This window comes from Pezoporus wallicus, unplaced genomic scaffold (genome assembly GCF_028554395.1).
Source record: "Pezoporus wallicus isolate ANWC-B61680 ecotype Strahan unplaced genomic scaffold, APGP_CSIRO_Pwel_v1 contig_2770, whole genome shotgun sequence".
In the NCBI taxonomy this organism is placed as follows: Eukaryota; Metazoa; Chordata; class Aves; order Psittaciformes; family Psittacidae; genus Pezoporus; species Pezoporus wallicus.
The window spans coordinates 191,231-214,451 of record NW_026641724.1 but is presented as its reverse complement, the minus strand read 5'-3'; the positions used below and the strand labels follow the sequence as shown (position 1 = coordinate 214,451).

The 23,221-nt window shown below is 40.1% G+C and overlaps 1 long non-coding RNA gene across 1 annotated transcript in view; it reads right to left on the bottom strand.

Annotated features, from left to right (window-relative positions):
- The window catches only part of LOC130607696 (uncharacterized), a 182,053-nt gene that overhangs the window by 12,485 nt on the left and 146,347 nt on the right, over positions 1-23,221 (bottom strand). The gene's annotated exons all lie outside the window — the stretch shown is intronic.

The window sequence follows — 23,221 nt, the reverse complement described above, 5'->3', positions numbered from 1 at the left end:
AGAGTTCCATTATTTTCCATAATTAATTTACAGTTGAATAGTGTCTCTAACAGGACATGCAAATCACAACTATGATTCTGTGCAGAATTCCAATCACGGTTGAAAGCCCACAATATGCCAAAATAAAGAAACCCGCTGATAACATTTTATTGTGAAGCAAAAAGAAATTTAAAAAAAACGGCTCCAATTTTCTTTGTTTTCAAAAATATTTGAGAGACTCCATTTCTTTTTATGGTTTTAAAATCAAGCTGCTTTGGCATCATATTAGACAACAGAACATTGTCTAATACCATTCTCTACAAAACATGGGTCTGCATAAAATGACTGCTATGTACTTAACAGATTTTGTATCAGAACTGCAGTATTTATTGCAGTGTACAAACAAATGTATTTAAAACATGCTGGAGTTAACCTACAGAGAGAAATTACTTGTCTTTGGGTATTTTAAAAATAAAGCATAAAAATGTAAGATAGTTCTTTGTGTATAAGGAACAGTGAGATTCACAGTGACCAATTTTTTATTCACAGTTTCTTTCCATAATGTCATTTGCATCTTTCAGGTATTGTTTTGTTTCTGAAGATTTAAAAATAAAATCCAGAAGCTGAAACAAGCCTTAGGTAGTTACTGAGGCCAAAACAGAAAGCAAACAGCCTCTCCCTCCCCCACTTCCCTTCCTAGTTTTTCTATCTGCCTCAAGGAGAGAGAAGCTCAAGCAAGTATGGAACTCTGTTAACATCCTACAGAGCAAAGGGAGAAGAACAAAGAAACCAATAGGCACATTGAGCTGTGTGTCTTGATGCACAGCTGTTTTATGCTATTCTGTTAGAGAAGAATTTCTGGGGAAAAGATTTATAGCAAGTAGTGCGTGGAAAAAGCATGAAATTGCATGCACAGAAGTAAGTCAACCAACTCTCGAACTGTGCCTGAGCAGAGCATTAAAAACAAGCCAACATCCCCCAGCATCAGGATACAAACTCTGGAATAGAAGAAAGTGAACATGTGTTTTCTGCCAAGTGTAAAATCAGTAAACCTATTGAATAATGTGATGTGAGTTCAGAGACTATAAATAAAATGTTTTAATTTCAGCACTGTATACATTATTTCAAGAGGTATGACAACAAAAAAATATGTTAGCTGTCCTGTAGCAAAAACCTACAGTGGCTCTGAAAGAGACTGAAGAGCATAGTGAGAAGTGCAAGAGAATACTGATGTAAGTCCTGGCTATTTTGGTACCAGAGAAATGCAAAACATGGGTAAGAAGAGCAGTTATGGAGAAGCTCATCAGTGAGCGAAAGAAGCAGCCATTAGAGAGTGTTCATACTGCCAGGTTGGCTGCACCTAAATCAGGTCTCAGCGTCTAGCCAGATTTAATGAGCTCAGACTGTAAGTAAAGACTACTTACAGAGGAAATTAATTAGCTGCACTACCAGCTTTCTCTCTACAGAAAAGCACCACAGAATCATAGAACATCTTGGTATGGAAAAGACCTCTAAAGATCACCTAGTCAACTCCCCTGCCAGGGGCAAGGACATCTTTCACTTGACTGTATCCATGTCCAACCTGATTTTGAATACTTCCAGTGAAGGGGTATACACATCACTGGGCAACCTGTTCCACCCACATCATAAAAAATGTCTTCCTTATGTCGAATCTAAATCTACCCTCTTTCACTTTAAACTCACTGTCCCTTGTCCTGTCAGTACAGACCTTAGCAAAAATGCTCTCTCCACCTTTCTTACAAGCTCTCTTTAAGCATAGAAAAGCCACAGTTATGTCTACCTGGAGCATTCTCTTCTACAGGATGAACAAAACCAGACCTCTCAGGCTTTCGTCGTAGGAGAAATGTTCCAGCCCTTTGATCATTATTTTCATGTACCTCCTCTGGCTCTACACTAACAGGTCCACACCCCTCTTGTGTTGAGGGCCCCAAAGCTGGATGCAGTACTGCAGGGGGGGTCTCACAAGAATGGAGTAGAGTAGGAGCACCTCCCTCTACCTGCTGGTCACACTCCTGTTGATGCCCAGGGTATGACTGGCTTTCTGGGTTGTAAGCACTCATTGCTGGCTCATGTCCAATTTCTCATCCACCAGCCCTTCTCCTCAGGGCTGCTCTCAATGCATTCATCCCCCAGTTCTAATTGATATTGGGGATTACCTCGACTCAGGTGCAGGGATGTTGCTCTTGGCCTTGTGGAACTTAAAGAGGTTCACATAGGCTCACTTCTCAAGCCTCTCAGGGTTGCTCTGGATGGCATCTTTTCCCCCTAGTGAATCAACTGCATCACTCAGCTTCAGTTCATCTGTAAACTTGATGAGGGTGCACTCAATCACACTATGTCATTGAGGAAGATGTTGATTGTCTTGGTCCCAGTACAGACCCTTGAGTGACATCACTCATCGCTGGTTTCCACCTGGACTTTGAGCTATTGCCTGTAACTCTTTGGACATGGCCATCCAGCCAGTTCCTTATCCATTTAACAGTCTATGTGTCAAATCGTATTTCTCCAATTTACCACCAAGAATGTTGTGAGGGACTATAGCAAAGCCTTTCAAAAATCTGCGTAGATGACATGTGTAGGTGGACATCTATCCTGTGTCCACTAGTGCAGTCACTATCACAGGCCACTACATTAGTCAGGCACAATATGCTCTTGGTGAAGCCATGTCAGCTGTGTCTAATCACTTCCCTGTTTGCCATATTCTTTGGTGTAACCTTCAGGAGAATCTGCTCCAAGACCTTACGGGGCATGGAAGCAAGACTGAATGGCTCATTGTGAAATTGTTATTTGTATAGTTATGCTTGGAGATACAGGTCTTGCTATCCAATCTATCAACTTATGCTTCAGGGTTTAGTTATTTTGGTTGGAGGTTTATTTTTGATTTTTTTTCTTTTTTTCCAGTCCACCGCCCTGACCAGACAGTCATAGCCTGAAACTCTTTGAAGCTTCTTCAGTCACCTCCCTTCTTAAATTAATCAAACCACCTTCAATGCAAACACACTGCTGCAAAAGCTTGCTTTTTTTTTTATTTTTTATTTTTACATTATATATATATCTATCCATACATCCCACTTTTGTGGTACTACTCAGAAACTTCCTAAAACTCTGTCTGAATTCTCAGGAACTCTACTTAGCTACACACATCCTGATTTCACAAGGTGTTTTAGCAAGATTAAGATGGCAAAATGGAATGGAATAAAAATCAGCTCTTAGGACTGGTTCACAAAAGTACTGAGAACTTATGGCTAGCAGTAGCAGGGTATCAAGTTATTTTTAAAGATCTGGCTGCAGACTTTAATTCATCTGAAGTTATACAGACCACTTCTGATAAAGCTGGGACCTGAAATATGATTTGTGATGTCCAGGCTAATCTGCCAAAATTCTAACATCCATAATTTATTTTAGCTTTCAAGCAATCCTGTTACACAGTTCCTAAAATAACCACAAGAAGCAAAACTTACTTTACTTCTTCTCCTCTGAGTTTTACCCTAAGAAGTCTTTAGGAGATAATTTTAGGCTCATTTAAATTAATGACAAAGTTCACACTATCCATAGTGCTGTAGGACCAGTGCCTTAGGCTCCTAACAAAGCCTTTGTTTCTTTTCAGTAACTCAGTGGAGATGGAGTAGTGTTCTTTGAAGTGCAGAGATTTTGCTTTATGTGTTTTGTGAAGTGCTTTATGCATTTACCATGGACTATAAATGAGAAGGTGGTTAGTTCAAGTAAGAAAAGGCATTTACAAGAAAAAGAAAAAATAATGCTCCTCTATACTCTCTGTGCAATACAAAGCAGAGCCATGGTGTCCTTATTTTTTGAAACAGCACAAACAAAAAGGTCATTGAAAGTAAAGAGGAACAATGCACAGAAAAATAAGATGCACTCAGATTTCAGTTCTCCCCTGAGAAGAATTACCTACAAGGAAAGTAAAGGCAACTCAGCCCTAAATACTTACTGCATCATCTTAAAAATGCGCCTTTTGTGACCACTGTTTCCAGCTAATACAACAAGACTGGTGTCCTGGGTTCAGCAGTAGCAGTCTTTTTTCTCCTTCTTAGTAGCTGGTGCAGTGCTGTGTTTTTGACTTTCGGCCTGGGAACAACTCTGATAACACCGATGTTTTTGGTTGTTGCTCAGTAATGTTCACTCTGACCAATGAGTTTCTGAGTCTCATGCCCTGTCAGGGAGGAGGGGAAGCCGGAAGGAAGCAGAGACAGGACACCTGACCCAAACTGACCAAAGAGGTATTCCATACCACAGCACATCATGCCCAGTATATAAACTGGGGCGAGTTACCAGGAAGGCCCAGTCTGCTGCTTGGGTAGGGCTGGATATCAACTGGCAGGTAGTGAGTGGTTGTATTCTCTTCCCTTGTTATTTCCCTTATCATTATTATTATTGGTGGCAGCAGTAGTGGTCTGTGTTACACCTTAGTTACTGCACTATTTTTATCTCAACCCATGGGAGGTACATTCTTTCCATTCTCCTCCCCATCTCTTCAGGATCAGAGAGAGGAAGAGGTGGGGGAGTGAGCAAGCAGCTGCGTGGTTCTTGGCTGTTGGCTGGGCTTAAACCATGACAACTGGGCTGACAAAGATATAAATCACAACATAACCTACTTCTTTCATTTCAATTCTCGCTGCATAATTATTTTGCAGAAGGATATATACAACCTCAGCTCACCCAGGATGAAATAAACAAATGCCAGAGTAGCACTGGAAATTTTGTGTGACATTTGACGTACAGAATACATACAGCCGTTAAGAGGACATCATGCCATTCAAATCCGGCTGATATATTACTAGGTCAAAACACAGGTACTGGGTCCCACCACAACATAAATTTAAATAGTGAATTGCCTGTTGCTATGTAAAGTCACTTTGTAATGATTCTTCTGCTGGAAGAGGTATGGCCTTGGTGCAGCAGGTTGTCCTGAAGCATGTACCAGCCAACCTGCAGTGCTGATCATCAGCTGGTTATCAGCTTATGGTTACTTGCATGGGGAAGGCTCAGTTTCCACTTTCTCCGTTTTCTTCCTCTCCTCCTCTCCAATGTTCCTGACTGTGCATCCCTTCTCATAGCTCTCACAGCTAAAGTTCCTATAGCTGTGGAGCCCCATTAAAAATTTCTGTGAATAAACTCAGTTGAGAAGTCATGATGGGTTAGTTATGTAGTAGATTAGCAAATTGTGTCAGCTTATGGAAGAGTTTAATGAGCAACAGAGCCAGCAGAAAAAAGATAGCAATAGGAAGATGTGGAAGGTAAGTAGCCAGAGCAGATAGTTTTAGAAAGGTAGGAGTAGAGTAGGGGAAATGTGGGAAGGGGATTGCTCTTTCTGCAACTCCAGGTATTTTTTTTTTATATTACTAGCTTAGAACATCTATATATCCTGCCGGCAAAAGGATAAAAGGGAAGGCATAGAAGAAGATGACTATGCCACAATTTACAATAGCTTGTAAACAGAAAGAATTGACTAACTCATCTAACAGAATAATGATAACTATTAGCATTAGCAGCTACAGCACTAGCAGACATTACTCAAATGAATCCTCACCATTCTTCTGAGATTAAATAAATTTATCATTCCACAGGGAGACAAAAGGAGCAAATACTAAAAAATATTCTATTATTCAGATTATTATTCTTATTCAGTCCTCTTTTTTTGTGTGTGGTGGTTTTTTGTTTTTTTTTTTTCTTTTTAGCAAGACCCATTGTTTTCATGCCATTTGTATGCAGATTTCTGTTGGTACACAGGAGTGATTATCAACAGCAATGACTGCCCTTTTCAGCAAATACAGCAGAAGGGAAGTTCCCAATTTATAATTCACATGGCGAGCATGATTCAAGGAGCTGCTGTATTAATCCAGCCAAGTAACAGAAATATATCATATTGCCTATGGGGCCATAAAAACATGTTTGAGTACTGGATACCTGGAGGAATACTTATAACAAAAAGTACGGGAGCAATTTATTGCCTGAAATGAGCTACTGCATTCATGAAGCAATTGGCAACGGCACACGATTCTAACTAGGAAAAATTCTAGCTGTTTTTTTCATCTGGTAACAGAACTACATTTCAACTACTTTGTAGACCTTAATCAACTTGCAAGAGTGAAGCAATACAGAATCTTGTAGAAACTTGAGACATCTTCATCTTGCTTTTCCAATGTTAAACCTTTATTGTCTTTTATGGACAGGAACACATCTTCCCTCTCGTTTCATACTACGATTGTTAAACTGTTTCAGGTCACAAATGGCTTGTAAACAGGTCTTGTCTGCACCTGTCAGTGTGTGTGAACGTAGGTGAAAGCTCTTGTGAGTCAGTGAGATGGTGTGGAGGCTGAGCTCCCGCGCACAAACTCACAAAAGCATGTTCTTTACTGAAAAACTGCCACTTGCTCCGGCTTCTTCAGCTGGAAGTTGATTCCAGCATGTTGAATATAACCTGCACTGTCAGTGATTGAACACTAAAAGGCTTTCCTGACTTAACTGAAGACATAACAGGTAAAACCTAAAATGGAAGCCTGAAGTCTTTCTTTCCTTCCAATCCTTTACTGCAACTGTAACATCAGTCAGAAAGAAAATTAAAAGTTTGGGACCATCTGTAAAACAACTTAAACTTTCGCTCAAACTGAAGACATTTCACGCTCTGTTAGTGACAAAATCCACTGAGGCTGCACAGGTTTTGATATAGCCATTTTGATACAGCTGTTATCTAACTATCTAGTGAGAACCAGCCACCTGACTGAAGTCTGAAATGTTCAGATTCCCTGAAATGGCGCACCTTAAACAAAAGCTTACAGAACCTGTCAATTTTGTACAGACAGACAGGCCACTAGAATACTTTCTATTTATGTTCTTTGAGTAAGGCGGGGGACTTAGATAGAAAATTTTCTGACAGCCCAAGAAACTGGGAATTTTACCAGCAATACTTGGAACTGGATTTCTGTAAATGTAATTTCAAAATTAAAATTTTAGTCCCAGCTTGGCTGTAAACTGAGGGTTAACTATGTTCATGAGATTTTCTATATATGGCTATATCTGACACACACAGAACTTCTTTCCCTATATATATATATATATATATATATATACAGACATGGAATAAATGAGTATTAATCCAATGACCATAGTTTAAATTATAAAACCCTTAAGATGATGTATATGAGGTTAAACTTGGTTCATGTCACTTCTTAGTAAGAATTTACACATATAAATATTCTATTTCAGCAGGGACAGCTCACACAAGTGGGGTGAGCAGTGAACAGATAAAAACCCTTCAATACATGTAGACAGGGAAGAGAAGGAGAAGGTGGTCTTCAGTATGATGGTACAGTTCAGACACAAGGAGTTTCTCGATGGAGGCAGATGAGCCTGGCTGAACAGGGAATGCCTTTTGCCTCTCAGTCAAAAGTCATTCGTTAACAAGGTCTCACACTGAGCTTAAGGATGGCATTCAAGAACAGGGAGAGATCACTCACCAGTTACTGTCATGGGCAAAAGAGACTTTTGATTTGTGGAGATTAGTTTAATTTATTACTAATCAAATCAGAAGAGGAGAGTAAGAAATAAAAAAAAAAATCTTAAAAAAATCTTACCCTGACACCTCCCTTCTTCCACAGCTCAACTTCACTCCTAAACTCTACCTCCTCACACCTAGCAGCACAGGGGGATGGGGAATATGGGTTGTGATCAGCTCATCACACATTTCTGATCCTTCCTCCTCCTCAGGGAGGGCTCCTCACACTCTTCCCCTGCTCCAGTGTGGGTCCCTTCCACTGGGCACATCCTCCAGCAACAGGCTGCTCCAGTGTGAGGTCCCTCCCTCGGGGTGCATCCCACAGCAACAGGCTGCTCCAGTGTTGGTCCCTGCAGGGTCACAAGTCCTGCAGCAAACCTGCTTCAGTGCGGGCTCCTCTCTCCATGGGGCCACAGCTCCTGCCAGGAGCTTGCTGTAGCGTGGGCTTCCCATGGGGTCACAGCCTCCTTTGGGCATCCCTCTGCTCTGGTGTGGGGTCCTCCATGGGCTGCAGGTGGAATTTGCTCCATCACGGACCTCTATGGGCTGCAGAAGTACAGCTGCCTCACCATGGTCTGCACCACAGGCTGCAGGGAATTTTTGCTCTGGTGCATGGAGCACCTGCTCCCCTCCTTCTGCACTGACCTTGGTGCCTGCAGGGCTTTTGCTCTCTCAGATTCTCTGGCTGCTATTGCTCCAGCACAGTAACTTCTCCCCCTTCTTAACTGTGTTATCCCAGAGATGGTCCCACTGTCGCAGATGGGCTTCGTCTTGGCCAGTGGCAGGTCTGTCTTGGCACTGGCTGGCACTGGCTTTATCAGACATGGGAGAAGTATCTGGCAGCTTCTCACAGAAGCCATCCCTGTTGCCCCTGCCACTACCAAAACCTTGCCATGAAAACACAATACATGGCTGTGAACTTATAAGCAAGCTAGAAGCATGTGTTTTATTGGAGCTCAGCAGAAGTTTTACAGGAATCCAGTCTGCAATCCTGCTCCTCTAAAAAAATGACATGGGAAAAGGGAAAAGAGCCCAGTAGGAGAAATTAATAAAAGCACTTGGAAACGTTAAAATAATTTCATTCCAATACAGAAATGATGCTCAGGAAGTTGAATATACCTGAAGACTATGGAAGCTTACACTGGAAACAGATGAGTTTTAAAACCTGAGTTATTATACTAAAGCTAGTTATAGCCAGTAACAGGTTTGTTTTTTTTTTTGCCGGAAATTGCTCATTGCTAAACAAGTGGGGAAAAAGTAGCAAGATTAAATGTAGGCTCAGGAATTCTGAGCATCTGAAGTTCTTCAAGTGAAAATGATGTAAAGAAGCAGAAGAAGCCTATGACAAGAAAACCCCTAAAATGAAACCCAAATTCAAACACAAACCTCAAGGATAATATTTCAGAAATATCCTCAGAAGGAATTAAGGACACTTCTCAGTCACAAGTCTGTAATAGCATAGTAAAAACATAGCCAGGTATTTTGTTCTCTGCATTTTCTAATTCAATGCTAATATATTTCTTCTTCTTCCAGCTAGCTCTAGTGAACTAAAATACACTGAATGTAATAAATCTGTAGGTTGTTTGACATGCTATGGAAATATATGAACCTATTGAGTGACCCAGTTTCTGCAGATACATGTATTGAAGGCTTATACTAAGAAGTAACAAAGCAGCTCTGCCTGCATTTCTTACCCCACCAATGAACCCCATTGCTCTCTAACAGACTCTGCATAGTTAATGCTAGTTTGTGCTGACAGACTAAACATAGGATTACCGTTTGAAATGAGATACTAACGCTGTATTTGTCTAAGTCACACCGGCGTGTTCAAGACTGATCAACATCTCAAAATTACATGCAATCTTCAAATAACACCAAGAAAAAGGACAAACTTGATTATACTCATGTTGCACTTTACCTTTTCATAGTAGGAAGGTAGAGGATATCACTTTAATGGTCTGGTTTATAAGTATTTTCACTTATTACTGCACTTTGTCCTTTATTCACAGTGGACCCAAGTGAAGATGACAGAGCCAAAACACAATGGTTATGAAGTCAAGGATAACCTATGGTTTCAGAATACACACACCCCTTCACAAACCTTCTGCGGGAAGCTCTAGTAATTTCATATAACAGTAACATATAACACAAGCTTTTTCATGTAACCAGGACATATAAATTCTTATGTTTAGTTTTTGACCTCCCTCATCTGCTAAGCTGTTGCAAATAATGAGCTTTCACCAATGTCTGTGAAGCTCTTAGGAATTCTATGCTGAAACATTTACCCATATTATTATATAAGTGGTGAAGAAGATCCACGAATATGCCCAGAAGGCTAACCATCACTCACATAATCCATGAATTGAAAATACAATATATCCACAGCAGGTATCATAGTGGTGCAGTACACCGAGAGTCCATGTTCAAAATACAGAAAACTGCTATCGATCGAAAAATAATTCCAGAATGACATTCCTTTAAAAAAGTCACATTTCCCTCTGTGTTTTAAAAAGTGCTAATTTGGCACAAGAATAATACCCAGCTTCAAGGAAGTGCTTGTGCAGACCTTGTCAAAAAGAGAGATATAAAATACAGTGTTTACCATAATTATAATTTCATGACAACATATGTGAATCAGTGGCCCAAAGGAAATATGTCACTGATACCACTGCACTCCTACTGTTTGTAATTGTTATTCTACATTATATAAATATGTGTAAATATGTATAAAGCTGTGTAAACTATGCTTGAATATGTATACAAATATATATATACACACAAATACATGAAAAATGGGTATTATCTGTGAATGTATATATATACACAGATAAATACATACATATGGCAATATAAGATATGATGCCAGTCAAACTTCATATATATACATTTTATAGATGTAAAAAACAAGATTAAAATTTACTAAAAGGAGGGAACTGTACTGACTGGTAAGTTTAGATCAAAAAAGGCAGGGAAAATGTTGTTCTTGGGGTTAGGACATTTTAAAGCATTTTGTATCAGCTTTTATCAGAGTTCAGGAAAACTAATAATTTTTTTACAGTAACTGATAGTTTTATACAAACTCCCTCATACGAAAACTGTTTGATAAGACACAGCAGAATCACATTTAAGGAATTGGTCAACCTATAAACTGGAAACCACTCAAAGGGACAGATGCAGTTCGATGAGATTCATGGCTGAGGAAGGTGTTAAATCCACGTGAAAACCCTACACCTCCGTTACGTCTGGCTGCTCTTACGAGATTCTGACAGCATACAAACTAGAAAACTGATTATATGGACCGTTATGATCACCTAAATTAATCTAATGTAATCTAACCCAATTCTTCATACCAGAAGGTAAGTAGCTTCACTGAGCAATTCCTACCACACAGCCAAGAGCTCCTGGCTGAAGTGGGATGTGTTTTCTGGGAAGACTGCCAGCCACCCAGCACTTGTCACACCCAATTGTGCAGCATTGGAGCAGTTCAGCAGCGGCTGTACAATTATAAATGAAACATCACTGCAAGGGCTCTGCCTTCCAGTGTTCCTGGTGTTGCACAGATGCTCTTTGCTACTAACTGAAAACTTTAAACAACCATGGAACTTGTGTGGCAAGAAGGAAGGCAGGCAAGGCAGGCAAAGAGTATTCATTATTTCCACCCCTTCCAAACTCAGGAGATATAATGGATGTGAAGACTAAAATCTGTGAGCTTTAGGAAAAAAACTGGTGAGGATAAAAACAAAATTACTTTGAAACAGCATTTTTGACTGTCCGCACTGGACTTGCTGACAATATTTTTTCTTATTTTTTTTTTTTTTAACATAAAGCCTGTATCTATATTAGCAAGAGGTGCAGTACAAGGGGAACAAATGTGTGGGGCAAAACAGTTAGGTCTGAAGTCCTACATCTAGCTCTAGACTGCTTGCAGGGTCTAAAGGTGAATTAGTGCCTAGAGCATGCTAAGTGTGTACCAAAACTGATGGCTTATCCTCATTTCAGCTGAAATGAATCCATCTTGTGTGTTCTGACATTTCGCCTTGATATGAACCAAAGTGCACATCTTGATCATCAGAGTCCTGTCTGAAGGGACTCCTTATATGCTAATACAGACACACTTCAAACTTGGGCTCAGGTTTTAGCAAAAACTGGTATCCACACCTCGGGCTCAAAGGGAAATTGGAAAAGCAAACAAAAACCTAACATGTTTCTTTAATATGTTTATTTCCCTGTTAACCTTCACCAGTTTTTGCAGTCAGGATCTGTCTTTAAAGCCGTATGAGAATCAAGAGGCTGAATCTCCCTCTTTCCCCCCCAAATTTCCCTCTTATTTGACAGCATGTCCCCAAGCTGCTGGTGGCATCTTAGTAATGCTGCAGCTGCTGTGTATGGCAGGTTGTGCTGAGTGCCATGGGGGTCCTTCTTTTAGACTGCAGTCAGAGCAGGGAGGTCTGATCTGATGTGACCGATACCAGCATAATGGTACCCTCAGTGTGAAGATTAGTGCCTTCAGCTCCTGCCTATTGCAGAAAGATCCAGTGCAACTGTCCCATTTGACCACTAACATACATTAAGTATGAAGTACCACGGCTATGTGGCAGTCTTCGTCCTTTGGATTTTCCTTCTAAAAACACCTAAGTAATTTTCTTTTGCCTGCCCAAAGGCAGAGTGACTAGGACACCAAGATGAAAATGATAGGATTATACACACTACTATTAAGACAACTGTTTAGAGGGACAAACAAATGTGCGGTACCTTCTAGACTGAGCACCATCACAATCTTCTGTTACCTTGACTGTTTTTGTCAAAGGAAGTTCCTAGTTTAGGCCAGTGAGCAAACCTAGTGTCCTCAAATTCAAACAAACAAACAAACAAGCAAAAAAAAAAAAAAAACAAAAAAAAACAAAAAACAAACCCCACCAAACCAAACCAAAAATTATTAACTTTGGTGCATAAGAAATTAATGTAAGTAAGAAATTACTGTGAACCTAACAGAATTCAAGAATCCATTATTCTTTGAGCAAACAACCCTGCCCCATGCCTGACATGATGTGAAACACATTCTTTGGAAAATATCATCCATTTGAAGGTTACTTTGTTTTCCTGGACTTCCACTTAGCACTGAAAACCAGCACAGAGACTTAATGAATTCCTCAAGCCTTTGGGCAAATAACTGCATCTGGTGCTATAGGCCCATATGCACAGGCAGGGCTAAAATGTAAACAATGTTTTCTTCCTAATGCTGACTCAGTTGTAGACATTTTCTTTTGTGGATCAGCACAATTCCTGCCAACATATTTAGGTCCAACGTGAGAAAATTTTAAGACAGCCATAGCTTATTAGACAATCTGGTACTCTTGTGTCCTAAAATTACTTCAACTCTACTTTACCAGAGGGGTTTTGAGTGATACATGTGAGCAAGCACTTTTGAAGAAGGATAAGCCTTCCCTTTTTTAAGAGATTAAAATTGAAATGTGGTGCCTTATACCATGAGATGCAAAAGTTTGTGGCATAGGTATCTCTTCGATGTTCTTTTCAGCAATAATTCCACTATTTGTCTGATACTTCTTCCAGTTTTTACACTGGCAGAAAGGAAGCATATAACACAATACTGAACTCTGTGTGAAAATTAAAAACAAAACAAAATAAGAAAAAAAAAACAACCCAACCCGGCTGCACACACACAGTGAACATTTTCCAGCAGAAGGAAAAATAATACCTTTCTTTTAAAATCATTACTACCAAACCATTGCTTATTTTAACAGATCATTTAGCACTGATAACACATAGAGAAGCTAGAGAACTGATAACACATAGAGAAGCTAGAGAACTGATAACACATAGAGAAGTTAGAGATGGAAAGAGGATGTGATGCTTTGGAAATCTTAACTGAAGAGATAAATGAAAGAAAATCTTCCTCCTGAAGTCTCAGAAAAGCAATTAAGTCCATACGGACCAGTAATGGTTGAAATCTTTGTAATATTTTGTTCAGACACTTCAAGGAGGAATATTAGCATTACTCTGTTAAAAAAAAAAAAAAGTAAAATCAATATATCAGAATTTTCATTGGACACACCAGAGCTTCTGATGCCCCATTTGAACCATCACTGGTGTTATAGGCAGTTACAGGCATTATTCATAAGTTCAAATTGCTAGCCTTCATTGGAAGTGACAGTGTCAACTCTAAAGTAGCAACATACGCAGATTTATCTATGTATTAAAAAACTGCAGAAAATTTAACATCTAATTTGCAATAAGTCACAAAGACACTAAACCACATCTCAGTACACTGACAGTCTATATGAGCTCAATATCACGTCTGACACTGGATTGTAGTTTATGTATGGGGAATAAGAACAGTGAAAGTACGTATCAATAATGCCCTTTGAACCCTCCAGAATTTCAGAAATCCACAGTTTAGGAAAAGCTTGCATTCAAGGTTTTAATTGTGTCCTTTAATTTAGCACATCTGATCAGTCAGACTTTTAACTAAGCTCTGGAATCACCCTTTGGCAGCATCTGTTTTATGGCTTTTTTAAGATCTTATGATGATGACTTCCACAGCTTCAAGAAAATATCCTAGGAGAAAGTACATTTCATTCATTCTAAACTCCCTGTTCAACAATACCAACTGGTGCTTTTTTGTTACTGTGTTATGGGAAACAGAGATTATCGATCTTCTCCCTACCTTCACAACATTCAGTTTTACAGTATGTCTAGATCATACTCCATTCGCTTACTTTTTTCCAGACTTGTCAATAACTACCTATTTAATCTCTTCATATATAAGGTGTTCCCAATTCCTAATCATCCTTTTTTGCATTTCTCAGTGCAAGGCTTCACTTCATCACTTTTGAATTTCTTGGCTCTTTTGTATTTCTACAGTGTACCTTGAGAAGAAGAGAATAGCAGATATTCACTACTTAAAGGGTGAATGTGTATTTTAGTTTGTTCCACTTTCTTCCTCAGCAGATCTTATGATCCTTCAGTGTAAGCATTTCTGGCACACTATATCCAACCCTGTTAAATAGGAACAAGGAGGTAACTGAAAAAATTGAAAATTTCAAAAATTGAAAACTGAAGGGTAACCAGGATCCTGGAGAGCACACTGGGATGTTTGGGTGAAGGAAATTTCAATGTCTCCCAGAAAGACCAGCCTATGCTGAGTCAGCTTATGTTCAACCAGTTAAACCTTAGTTACTGGGATGAGCTCAGATCCAGCTTTACTTAGTTGCTCCAGTTCATGCAAACCATGTAGAATTTGGAATGGCCTGCAGATTAACTTGGTGCAGCTGCACACTTCCTAGGGGCTCCAAGAGAGAATATTTATTAGGCAAGGTGCAGAGCTAGCTCCAGCTATAATGACATTCTCATGTGTGGTTGGCTTTCATAATAAGACCCTGAAATCTGGGATGCTTGGGAACAAGTAAATAGATGATGGTTCCACTTTGGGTAGAAAGCCAGACATGACACGTACAGCTGGCTCTCAACAGCTCAGTGTGCAACCACTGTGCACTGGCTTCTCAGTTCTGAAGGGAACAGGGTGTGCACACATATTATTAGGTATGTCAGAAGAAATATATTATTGTCAGTTCTTTCTTAAGTGAAAATGGCCCAAATGGCTGCACTGCCACTAGAAATAGCACAGGTACAATCCTGGAATGGTAAGCATCTCCATGACCCAGTGGCAGTCTCTGATCTCTGGCATTGATCTACTGAACAGACAAGATACCATCCTCTATTAAATGCTAAGAGACTGAGCAACTGCTTTCACTTTTGTAGAGAAAAAAAACCCTACAGAATATAAGCAACTCGAATGCCAAATAAATTTCTAATGACAAAAACCAACCAAACATCAGTAAATCTGACTTCTGCATCTTCAGGTATGCAGTTTCTCTCTTCTCCCACTTAAAAAAAAAAAAAAAAGAATGCAAAAAATACATTCAGCTTGCCTCACCAGAGCATGAGGCTTCACTTTATATATTTGAAGTATTACACTTGTATGTAGTTCTGAAGCCATCAGGAAACCTAGAAAACCAACTGGCTTTGCTGCTTACACTAAACTCATTAAGTCATGAAAACACCAGAATGCCTGACAGAAGGGCAGATGCTATTTGATCTTGACTTGGACTAGTGTATGCTGCATACAGTGGCAACTAAGAAAACTGAATCTGCACTGAATTTTAGAAAATACTACAATGAAGAATTCTACTGAAACCTCTCACTATCTTAACATCTCATCTGCAGATATCCTCTAGTGCATTGCAGCAGATTAGTGCTAAACAAATCACGGGAATGATCTCCTCTCTTACAGTATTGTTTCAAAGAAAGACTACTTTGTATTCAAATTTTGTGCCTTCAATCTTCATGCCCACAAGTTTTCTGAATTTACCAGGTTTTCTAAAGTGGATTTATTCGCATGTGAATGTCAAGGAATAGAATAATTGAGACAATCCAAAATCCACTAGCTAGGATTGAAAGGTTTCTCCCTTTACATTACGGTGTTTGCGGTGTCTATGTACACACAAGCAGAATCACAATCTTATTACATTTAACACCTAAGGACTACTGTAATTCTCAATCTCATCTTAGATGTAAGTTCAGCAGATCAGCTTCTCCAAATATTGTTTCCTGGGCTGTCCCAGCATTTCTCCAGGTAAGGGTTTCCTCTTGAAGGGGAGAAAATTTTTTAAATTGGGATGACTTAAAGTACAGTCCAAAGAGACCTGAGAGTCATCTAGTCAATCCCACCATTTTAAGTCAAATTAGCTGTACTTACACCTTACTTGGCTGACTAAGCTACTTCACCAAGCAGATCCATTGAAGTACTTCCTTAATCTTACAGTTACAGTTTATTTTTCAATATATTTTAAAAATCTTCATTGACAATTAATTTCATTATGTTAGTTCTGACTGTGATACATGGTATACCCCAGTGCAAAAAGGTTTTCCTGCTCTCAATCACTGCTATACAGATTTGTCAGATTAGTATTTCCTACGACTTACATAATACCTACTTTTTTCCTACTTTAACTCAATTACTGGAAAGCCAAAATTTGGACTACAGTATCTTTATAATGAAGTACAGAACGCAGGTTCTTCTTGTTAATAAATCCTGCAAGAATAAGATCAGCATCACCACCAGTAAAAGGCAAAAATTCCACATAAATCAAAAGACTGATACAGATCAGTGAGATCTTTATCATCAAAATGTGCTAATTTTTGACAGCCTCGATTCACCTTACTAGACAAATCAATAGCCAGGATTCTTGTTCGGGTCTTTCCTCTCATCCTTCAGTTATGTAGTACAACATCTCAGGAATCTTCTAAGGAAAAGTATCTTCCTGAACTCTGAAGGCATGAAGAAACTGCCTTTCTTGTTTTGCCTTTAAATGTAGATATTTTATGTGCAAGACTAAACAGTCCTTCCCCATGTGCTTTTTTCCATGTCTAGTTTATGATCACTGATAGTGTGCCAGAGTTTCAGTTCCAGTAAAATCACATTTAAGTGATTTTTAATAGTCTATTGAAATGGAACTCCTCTCCTCATGTGGCTGCTATACTTTGGGTTTTGTCTAGAACTTTGAAGAGTAATGAAATGACATATCTTTCCTTTCTGAATGTAGCTGCACAGGATGTTTTTGCCATGTTTTTAGACTTTCAGTTCCTTTTACTGTACATAATGCCCTGTTTTGGTTGCAGAAATTTAGCAAGTTGCTGCATTTTTAAGCTGTGTGTCAGATGCTGTAAGTTTAGTGATGACTGGGTCAAGAAATTTTGGAAGGCCGCTATAGGTAACATACCAATCAAATGATCACCTTCTGCAGGTTGCATGCCATAACATTTTACAAAAAGAACTATGGTTATCAACCACAAAGTTTAAACTTTGGTAACCAATGTTCAGTTCAGATTCTCTGGCACAGACTACGATCAAAAGGTCAATCTAAGAAAACAATCAATTAACATAACAATAAAGAGATAATAATAGTGGTTACTCTTTAAAGACCATCAAAAGCACACTCCTCTCAGCACACCTATAGCAAAAAGGACAAGGTACTAGATTGCATAAACATAGAAACTGAATATACAAAAAAGAAGTGATAATGCTTCTGCCAGAGACATTTCCCTGTCTCACAAAACCAAGTGAATGACACAGATTCTGAACAAAGCGAAACTGCCAGGCCCAGTTTATGTCAGGGCCAAAGAACATGTATTAGAGAAATGGTGAAGAAGGCTCAGATTATGTTTTTTTTTAACTGAAAATACATCCTAAGAGGCCTGGTGACTGGTCCAGAGGCTCCATGCATCCTCAGCATAGACAACCTCAGCAGAGGGCATTTCAAAGACCCAAAAGGGTACCGATGGGCTTTTGGTATTGCTGCTTTGGAGACTGAGGAAATTGAGCAGCTGTCCACCTTGACTGGTCTCTCAGAAGATCCCTCTGCTGTGGGGTTGCTGAAAGTTGAAGAACAACAAGTGCCAATTGCGACCACAACAGTGCACCGGCGGCAATATCGCACCAACCGAGACTCCCTGATTCCCATCCATCAGCTGATCCATAGACTGGAGAGTCAGGGGGTGATCAGCAGGACCCGCTCGCCCTTTAATAGCCCCATATGGCCAGTGCGAAAGTCTAATGGAGAATGGAGACTAACAGTAGACTATCGTGGCCTGAATGAAGTCACACCACCATTGAGTGCTGCCGTACCGGACATGCTAGAACTTCAGTATGAACTAGAGTCAAAGGCAGCCAAGTGGTATGCCACGATTGATATTGCCAATGCATTTTTCTCAATTCCTTTGGCAGCAGAGTGCAGGCCACAGTTTGCTTTTACTTGAAGGGGTGTCCAGTTCACTTGGAACCGACTGTCCCAGGGGTGGAAACACAGCCCTACCATTTGCCATGGACTGATCCAGACTGCACTGGAACAGGGGCAAGCTCCAGAACACCTGCAATACATTGATGACATTATTGTGTGGGGCGATACAGCGGAAGAAGTCTTTGAGAAAGGGAGGAAAATAATCCAAATCCTGCTGAAAGCCGGTTTTGCCATAAAACGGAGTAAGGTCAAGGGACCTGCACAGGAGATTCAATTTTTGGGAATAAAATGGCAAGATGGACATAGACAGATCCCCACTGATGTGATCAACAAGATAACAGCAATGTCTCCACCAATTAATAAGAAAGAAACGCAAGCTTTCTTGGGTGCAGTGGGGTTCTGGAGAATGCACATCCCAAATTACAGTTCAATTGTAAGCCCTCTCTATCATGTGACACACAAGAAGAATGATTTTAAATGGGGCCCTGAGCAGCAACAAGCCTTTGAGCAAATTAAACGCGAGATAGTTCATGCAGTAGCCCTTGGACCAGTCCGGACCGGGCCAGATGTAAAAAATGTGCTGTACACTGCAGCTGGGGAGAACGGTCCTACCTGGAGCCTCTGGCAGAAAGCTCCAGGGGAGACTCGAGGTCGACCCCTCGGCTTTTGGAGTCTGGGATACAAAGGATCTGAGGCCAGCTATACCCCAACTGAGAAAGAGATACTGGCAGCGTATGAAGGGGTTCGAGCTGCTTCGGAAGTGATTGGCACTGAAGCACAGCTCCTCCTGGCACCCCGGCTGCCAGTGCTGGGCTGGGTGTTCAAAGGCAGGCTCTCCTCTACACATCATGCAACTGATGTTACATGGAGTAAATGGGCTGCACTAATTACACAACGAGCTTGAACAGGAAATCCCAGTTGTCCAGGCATTCTAGAAGTCATCATGGACTGGGCAGAGGGCAAAGATTTTGGAATGTCAGCAGAGGAGGAGGTGGTGCGTGCTGAAGAGGCCCCACCATATAATAAACTGTCAGAAAGTGAAAAGCAGTATGCCTTGTTTACTGATGGCTCTTGTCGTATTGTGGGAAAGCATCGGAGATGGAAGGCAGCTGTATGGAGTCCTGGATGACAAGTTGCAGAAACTGCTGAAGGAGAGGGTGAATCGAGTCAGTTTGCCGAGGTGAAAGCCATCCAGCTGGCCCTGGACATTGCTGAATGAGAAAAGTGGCATTTTATCTCTATACTGACTTATGGATGGTAGCAAATGCCCTGTGGGGGTGGTTGCAGCAAAGGAAGCAGAGCAACTGGCAACGCAGAGGTAAACCCATCTGGGCTGCTGCACTGTGGAAAGATATTGCTGCCTGAGTGCAGAACCTGGTGGTGAAGGTACATAATGTAGATGCCCATGTACCCAAGAGACGGGCCACTGAGGAACACCAGAACAACCAACAAGTGGATAAAGCGGCTAAGATTGAAGTGGCTCAGGTGGACTTAGATTGGCAACATAAAGGTGAGTGCTTTTGCTCAGGGACCTGGATATACTTCATGGGTAATGCGGAAAAATGGGGAAGTCCGATATATACCTCAAAGGGATTTGATTTTAGCAGAAAACAGACAATGAACTTAATTGTATGTTGTTGCCTGCTGTGTAATACTTTTATAGCCCACCAACTAGGCGTCTTCAGGTCACCAGTGACTGGCCCTGACTTCCCTCCAACCATCATCCCAACAGAGAATGAGCTTTGATAGAACCAGACGAGTTCTGCAGTAAAGGAACAATCAGCATCAGCAGGCAACGATCCAACACTGCACACAACCTTTCCTGGCCTGAAAGACTGTTACAAGAGATGGAACCTGACATCTTGGACCAAATGGACTCGGCAGCATTATAGGGATTGGTCCATGCACTAAGAAACGATCTCTTTCTCTCACTCTGTGTGTGTATGTGGATGTATATATATATATGTGACAGCAATGGTATATTGAAAACGTGGGATCTGAGCATGATGTGAATGGTATGGAATAAGGGGTACATACTGTCCTGGGTTTAGCAGTAGCAGTCAGTTTTGCTCCTTCTTGGTAGCTGGTGCAGCGTTGTGTTTTGACTTTCAGCCTGGGAACAGCACTGATAACACCAATGTTTTTAGTTGTTGCTAAGTAATGTTTACACTGACCAAGGACTTTGTGAGCCTCATGCTCTTCCAGGGAGGAGGGGAAGCCAGAAGGAAACAGAGACAAGACACCTGACCCAAGCTAGCCAAAGACAAAGACCCAAGCCTGGGGGAGGTAACTGGGAGTTACCCGGGAAGACATGGGGTCTTCTGGGTCTGACTCGTTTTTCGGCGTGTGGTATTGTATTCTCTTCCCTTGTTATTTTCTCTTATCATTGTCAGTGGTGGTAGCGGTGGTGATTTGTGTTGTACATTGGTTGCTGGACTGTTCTTGTCCCAATCCATGGGAGTTGCATTCTTTCGATTCTCCTCCCCACCCCTCCGGGAGCAGGGAAGGGGAGGAAAGAAAGAGGGGGGAAAAGGGGGGGGGGGGGGGAGTGAGTGAACGAGCTGGTGGGCTGGGTTTAAACCACGACACCTGGGGAAAGCATAAAGAGATATAGAGATATAATGTTCTTCATATAGCAGTGGTAAAACAACTAAGTAGTGTGTATCTAAAGATGTGAAAACCTTTCACCCAAGGATGCTCCATAGTTCTTCAAATTAACATACCTAGTCCTCCACAGTATTGTATATTTATATTTATGTTCTCAAGTGACAAAGGAAAACAACTAGGTCCCCAAATTCCACATTTCAATGGGAAATATTATTAGTAAAGAATTTAATCAAAATTATGTACCTCTATTAACATGTAACTTTGGCTTTTTTTTCAGTTTTAATGTACTTTTTTAAAATTAAAACTCAGCTGTAAATGTATCTGCATCAAATACAAAGTACTTAGCTCTGCTAATATGTTAAAAAAAATCAGGTTTAAACTTCAAAAAATAATGGCGATATGTCAATGCCAGCATAATTTTTTTCCATTGAATCTATCGATTTAATGCTACCTATGCATCTGTGAAATTAACTGAAAGTCTAAATCAGACTTTTTCACTCCTCTACTTAACAAAAAAAATTTGCAATTAACTGTGTGTCCAGTCAGTGTTAATAATGGCCACATGGTTGACGGCAGAATCATGCAAGAAATTAATGAAAGTAAATAAATTAAATGGAATTAGGTGGAAACTTGGGAGGGTAAGCCAAGCATCCTCAACAAATACAAACTGCCGAAATTAACAGACTGCAGCTCATACTTTATTGAGACATGACAGTAAACATTTATCAAATGAAGACTAATAAGCCAACAGTAAGACAACCTCTCCTGCTTAAATTCTGGGTGAATAGTCTGGTAAGTCTATCCTAATTAACTGCAAATAATAACAGAGGGTAAGACTACTGACAGTAATATTCAGGCTAGCACTAGGATATTGAATGTACAGATATATACAGATGGCTTTAAAATACCTGGATAAACAAATATTACATGTACAAACAGATGGACAACTAATAAAACTTACTGAAAGATCGTAAACATACAATATCAGGCCAGAATCTCCTTAATACTGTCCTTCAGTATCCTCACAAAAGAAGCAGTACATCTGAATCTGCTCAAAACAGCAGAATCCATTCCTGGTTGTCTTGTCAGGTAAAGGATTACCTCATTTGCAAAGATAAGCCCTAACACTGTACTATGTTACAGTATTATACATCTAGCTTAGTCCATAACAATGTTGGCCATTATCACAAGCAAAGGTTTGCTATAAGGGGGCATTATGGATCAGTAAAACTGCTATAGCATGCTTATAACTAGATTCACAGATGTTGTTATGGATAAGCAATTGCCTTTAACGTGGTGTGGAAATGACCCCTCACGGCAATTAAAAGGAAGTAGACCTTGACTGCAGAATCCAGTTCATCACTGTGGTATCCACGTTGCACTGTAGTTACTCTAGTAGTTACTCTAATTTTATGGCACTGTATTTCCACAGATTGCATTTCCAATACTGACCGTAATAAAACTGGAAGAAATCCACTGCATAAGCATGGGACATGATATGAAGTAAAAAAAAAAACAACTAACCAAACAACCAAATGTTAATGAAGAAATATAATGCAAATATTATTGTGATTTTGTTTGTTTCTTCCCCTTTATCTTACAACATTTAATTGCAAAACAATGACATCACCAGATCACATGATAACCAGGTAAAACAATGAACTTAGTATATATTAGAAAATGGGAACATGATTTAGTGTTCACTGCATTGAAATATCTTTTTCTTTTTTTTTTTTTTTTTGTAATTTGGCTGTTGTAAGAAAAGTTAAATAAGGGAGTCAAGTAAGAAGCCAAGACAAGGGTGCACTGCTTGACATACCTATTCTTTCAGGCTCCAGATACATTAACCTATAGCTTTTAGGGCACTCAAGCCACCTAATGCAAGAGACAAAAATTAAATCAGACAGAAAGTCTTAGCTATCCTGCTGCACAGGATTGAAGCAAAGCTCTCCCCTTGTTAGACAAATACATCTACTACAGTTATCCAGAAAAAGAAAGGGTACTGTTTTCAGTGCAGTCTCATCTACACCCATGCCACTGCAACTGTGGGCTATTCCCTGAAGGGACTATTCCTAACCTCCCATCTTGTTAACTACCTCTTGTATTTCGTTTTAACAAGTTTCCACATACACATGTATTTTCAACAATGCTTAAGCATATCATAAAGTTCTTACAGTGCCGTATACATACATAGTAGGTCTCCGTGGAAAGTGTACTGGCTATCACAGAGCTCAAAGATACTGGAGTGCAAACAAGAAAGATAAAAAGGTAAAGGCTACTT